Raw genomic sequence first — 5,995 nt, 5'->3', positions numbered from 1 at the left:
CAATATCGATTTGGATGGAAACAAGCTCTTCTTGCTGTGGGTTTACTGGCTATTTCAGGTGCTGGGACCGCTTTGGTTTTTATGGTACTTGGGTAACCCAAGTTGGGTTGGAGCAGTATCCTGTTTTTTTGGGTGAAAATGCACAATACATATCGCGTAAATGAAATCAATAGAATCACTTCTTGTGCTAGTCTCTAGTTTTGTATTTCCAGTTGTGCTCTAGATCAGTTTGGTAATAAATCAATTATGTCTGCTGCAAGCTTTTCAGCTCCGGTGGCTAGATCCACCTATGTTGGCTTAAAACCTAGCCCGCCAAAGCTGTTTCAGATGAAGGATTCGGTTGCGTGGAACAGGAAGACTGTTTCGAATGGATCTAAAACTCACTGTATGAAGGTACTTTGATCGGAACTTGTATTTTTGTTTTTAATTTTTTTTAAGCTGCTTATATTACCACCTTTTGTACTGCTTATAGTTGGCTCTCGCTTGTGTGTAAACAGACTTGGAATCCGATTGATAACAAGAAGTTGGAGACTCTCTCCTACCTTCCACCTCTCACCGATGATTCAATCTCTAGGGAAATTGATTACATGATGAAAAAAGGATGAATTCCATGCCTTGAATTTGATGCAGTAAGATAGATACTTTATAATTTCTTTATTAGTATGATTAATACATATCCTACTGGAAATGTTCTACAGTTTTTGTTCAGCTAGATAGTTCTTAATTGCTTTTATCTACAATTGCATCAATTTTAAGTGTTAAAGAGATATGACAACTAGTTGTTGCAGAAAGTGTGACTTCTGGTAATTGAATTGTATTGTGAGCTCCCTTTGTTTGGCAAAGATAACATCTGGAATACAACCATTAATTCTTAAAAAAATTTGCTATTTGCATCCACTCTTTATCATAATTTAAATTATGTTGTAAACTTTCAGTTTAGCAGGTGTCTTGTTTCTTGATAGTTGATAGTGATAGAACTGGACTCCAATGTTAGAAACTGCATATTTTTTATATAGAAAATATTAAATGTGTGTCCGATGTTATCAAATTTTCTATAAATGCATTCCAAATTGTGGCACTGATAAATAATTTTGTTCAATCTTGAAATTCCCATCTCTGGAGATGAACTTTCTGTTTCTTTTCTCTCTTGCATGGACAAAATCATTATATAAATCAATGGCTTCAAGCAATACTCTGTGGTCTGAAGTTTTTTGTTAAGCAGGGGTTGAAATACTGATCTCTTGTTCCGAACATTTTTGTCTACAGCTGGGGTATGTTTATCGCGAGAACAGCAGAATTCCTAACTTCTACGATGGGAGGTACTGGACAATATGGAAGCTTCCCATGTTTGGTTGCACGGACGCATCTCAAGTCCTCCATGAAATCACGGAATGCAAGAAGGCATATCCTAGTGCTTACATCCGGTGTCTGGATTTTGATACATTAGGCAAGCTCAATGTATGTCGTTCGTCATCCAAAAGCCCACAACCACCTCCTAGATCCTCTGCTCCTTGAAAAAGTTGCAGTGCAACCCTGTTCTGCTTCTGCATGTTTAATGAAATCAATGAGTGATTCCATTAGGGTAATTCAAAATTTCCTTATTCTAAACTGCTTACAGTAGTTATTATTGCTAAAAGGAATTGGCTGTACATAGTTGCTTGTATCAGTTGTGTTGTCATACTCAACAAATATATCATGGGTGCATCTGTGCATTTCTTGTCACAAACGTCCTTAATTTAAAACTGGTTTTATATAAGTTTGCGTTTTCGTACTTGCCATATATTTTCAAGGGAGCTTTTGGTCTTTAGAATGCCAGAAATCATTGTTCTAAATCTACTCCAGTTATAAACAGGTGGTTGACTAGGTCATCAATTTTGATGACAAGTTCCACCTCACCTTTTAACTTGAGAGGCGATTATGTTGTGCTCTTTTTAATAATCTGTGTTATTTCAACCCAGGAATTCATAGTCTGCAGTTAATAATCATATTTGACCTTGCAGTTCACCTGCTGGTCCTGAAACTCAAATAGTATAAACGATATTCTTGTTGATGAAAATAATAATGAGAGCCTGCACTTGCTAAGAAACTCATGCTACCTAGGTAAATAATTGTCTGAACGTTGGAATAATATTAATTTTTCATGTCTGAATGTTTTTGTTTGACTTGGTTTAGAAGTGCAGCAAAGTTTCTTGAGTTGTTTTAGGATATGTTATTGATGATTTCTCTCACTTCTTCCTCTAATGCTTCTGAAAATGCACCCCGACACAAGTAAAGAGAAACTCATAAGTAATCAACACTTAGTAACAAACAAGTAGACCCAGTATGCACAACTTGAAATACGTCTAAGTTGACTGTTAAATTCTTTTACATATGTCTTTTTGGGTGGTTAATGCAGCACCCATGTGGTTGATTTGATCGTGCACATGGCATCTGTCCAGTAAGTGGAGGATCGTATTTGCTTGCTTGGGGTAAAGCGGCTTGCTCATCTTGTCCTCTGCAGTTATTGAGATATCTAAATAATGGGAACTTATATGGGCCCTTACTGTCTTGTGTAGAGAGGATTTATGTCTCAGATTTTGAAGAGTGTTCAAAACGGGATAGTGAAAAAACTATCTTACAATTTTCATTAGACTGAATGTCTTCAGTTGGTTTCTGGAGAATGTAATAGTTTAGATTTCAGATCATATGTTTTACTATTTTGGTTGACATTCTCAGACAACAATTACACAATTAGTGATGTAAAACTTTACACAATTTGGTCTATAAACTTCTTACACATCACTTTCAATTAAGAAAAGCTGATGTCATAAAAGATAATGTACATCACTTTAAGGTAAAAAACTGATGTCAAAGAAATCCAAGTTCAAGTTTAAATGAAATATAGAAATCACTTTTGTAATATCCCATATTTTCAAATATTATTATTATAATTATTTGGAATTATTTATGTGATTTTAGGTGAATTATCTGATAAGTGGAATTGATGTTTGGGTGTTTAGATGTGATATTATTTGAGTATTTAAATTTTTATATGTCTAGAATAAAATATAGATAATTGTGATATTTTTCTGGTAATTTTTGGAGTGTTATATGATTTTATAATGATTTATGTATTATTAATTATTTTCTGAATAATTACCAAAATTATTTTATAAAGCCGGGAATCATCCGACTTCAACCGTTTTTGCGTTTTTACAACCCGAAACTCTTCCGAAAACTCCTTCCTAACCTAATCGGGTAATTCCGGACATTTTCCGTGTTTTGACTTTTTCGATTCGGATTACGGTTTGACCCGTGCGCGGCCCGGCGCAAGATTTTCGATACGACAGTTATTTCGGTAATCAATAAAACCCGTATTTTCGAGAGACGGGATATTTTTATATTATTCTCGTATATAATATTTTATAAAAAGCTCGGTTTTGATAATTATCCAATTTTGGTATTGAATCGGATCGTTATTGCAGTTACTTAGCGGCTAAGCAACTAATTTAATGATCCAAAACGATCCAGAACGATCCAATATTCCATAAATATAAATAGCCTATTTCTTATTTCGTTTATTCCGTTTATTCATTTGCAACCAGTTAAAACACCGTAAATACAGAGAAAAACCCGAGAAAATCGATACGTTCCCGAGAATCAAACACACGAACGAAGGCGTTATCGAACTCCGATTCGGACGTGCAGCATATCAAAACGAAGCTCTCGAAATCTTCTTTCTGAATCAATCATCATTTTCTGCCCAGAAATCACCGTAATTTTCTTATTTAATTATTTATATTCGAATTATTTGATAATTAAATGATGAATTTTTGTTCTTGATGTTGTTGATGTGATTTGATGCTTCCATGTTGTAGAGCATGTTTTTCTGGTCGATTTGGTATATTATACTTCAAAAATAGAGTTCAGTATCATATAGAAATTAAGGTTTGATTGTCTGAAAATTTCTTGAATATGTGTTCTTGGTGTTCTTGGAGAATTCTGAAAATCAAAGCCAATTTTGAAGGTGTTATTGAACACCAAATCACAAGTATGAATAACCAAAATGAATCACAGACCATTCTCTATCATTTTATATCTTCAAATCGTTTCAACAGTTGGTAAAATTCAAAGACGATTTTTAGGGGTTTTATTCGAAAATTAGGGGTTTCTTATTGGATGATCTTTGGATTATTTTGATGATATGAACTGATTATACATGTCTTAAGCTTCATTTTAAGATATTAATCGTTGAATTTGGTTCAGTAAATAGCAAAATCGCGTTTCGCCGGAATTTTCGTCGAGTTCTTGGTTGTTTGATCGGAGGTTGTGATCTGGTGTTGCTACGGCGAAGTTGGGGTCGTTTATAAGTTTTGGTTGACGTTTGGGGCGTTCTGGTGTAAAAATCGGGGCTGGAACCTCGGGTTTTGGCGGGGTAAAAGGTTCGCCGGAGCCGGCGAGAGCTCACCGGTTTCTGGGTTCGTTCCCAGATTCCGGCCGAGTTCATCAACGAGCTCCGGTCATCCCCTACCTTGGGGGACTGTTTGATCCAAAATCTGAAACCCCCATTTTCTAAAAAAATGTTTCTGTATTTTCTGTTTTCTTTTAATTCAAAAATCCTATTTTTAATTTCTAAAAATGCATTTTTATTTTGAAAATCATTATTTTAATTCTGAAAATTTATTTTTAATTTAAAAATAAATCCAAATTACTTAATTAATTAATTTTAGTTGATAATTAATTATTTAATTAGTCAATTAATTTAAATAATAATTGATTAATTAATTTAATTAGTTATTAATTAATTTTAATTGATTATTTAATTAGATTTAATTATTTAGTATTGATTTTAAAAATTCCGAAAAATAGTTTCGAGCTTTAAAATATTATTTTAAATTATTTTCCAGGCTCGATAAATCGTATAAAATTATTTTAGGGTGTTCGAACCCTATTATTTTATTATTAAATGATTCGGAGATCGTTTTTATTCCGAAAAATGTTCAAAAATTCATATTAAATAAACCGTTTGTCCGTTTAATACGAAACGAACGCGTACAGACTCAGAAAAATATTCTGCTTTCAATAAAAATACTTTCGAGACCCAAATCATTTTGTTTCGAAAGGTCGCTTGTTTTACAAGTTATTCTGAGTCAATTATTGATATATAAATCATATTTTTGATCTGATTTCAGTTTTAAACGTATCGAGTCGAACCTTTAGAAGAACTGAGTCATATGTGATATGAATTATGTGATACGTGGATTATGTGCTTACGTGCTATGTGAATTATGTGCATATGTGGGTCAAGATTCCTGTGTTTGGCTGATATAATTATGTGTGGGCTATCGTATGGGTAGACGATAGGCTTTTGACGCATAGTTCGTCGAGTGATTATCGATTAGACAATTAAAGTTGTATATTTTAATTATAGATGCGGATCTCTCGAGTTGATCGGGACAAGACGTTGGATAAAGAGTGAGATGGAATGGTATTGGGTATCTGGCTTCTAGCAATTGCAGGAGCAACATATTAGTCAAGTGTTGAATAGAAGGACGGTGATGTCTTAAGACAGAATGTCAGAACTGATGCGTGTTTGCGAGTGTGACTAACTGCTAAAAAAACCCAAAGGCAAGTACCCAAACCTCACTTATCATTCAAGTGACATTAATTTCGATTCATATTATGCAAGTACCTCTAACTTCACTTATTGTTCAAGTGATATTTATTTTAAAATTTATCATGCAAGTATTGCTTTCCTTATTCAGTTCGGAATAGATAAATGTTTTACATATCGCTGAATTAAATGATTCTGTTTATGCAAGTACTCTTCTGCTGTTCTATGTTCAGAATAGCTAAGTGATTTTACTTATCAAATTACTGGATTTACAAATGTTTTGGGTTTTGAGAAAATGAGTTGGTTTTGCGAGTATTCCTGCCCAAGTAAATGGGGGAATAAAAGTTTTTAAGGGTGTCGAGTATTATGACCCCTTTCAATAAAATGTTTTTAAGATTGGAT

General features: G+C 33.7%; 1 pseudogene; it reads left to right on the top strand.

Annotated features, from left to right (window-relative positions):
* The first annotated feature begins 225 nt into the window (after positions 1 to 225).
* LOC141682832 (ribulose bisphosphate carboxylase small subunit, chloroplastic-like) lies at positions 226 to 1,499 on the top strand (annotated as a pseudogene).
* Positions 1,500 to 5,995: the final 4,496 nt, after the last annotated feature.

The sequence above is a fragment of the Apium graveolens genome, chromosome 9, assembly GCF_009905375.1.
Source record: "Apium graveolens cultivar Ventura chromosome 9, ASM990537v1, whole genome shotgun sequence".
Taxonomy (NCBI): Eukaryota; Viridiplantae; Streptophyta; class Magnoliopsida; order Apiales; family Apiaceae; genus Apium; species Apium graveolens.
Note: the sequence above shows the minus strand (reverse complement) of the source record. Positions and strands in the feature narration are given on the sequence as shown.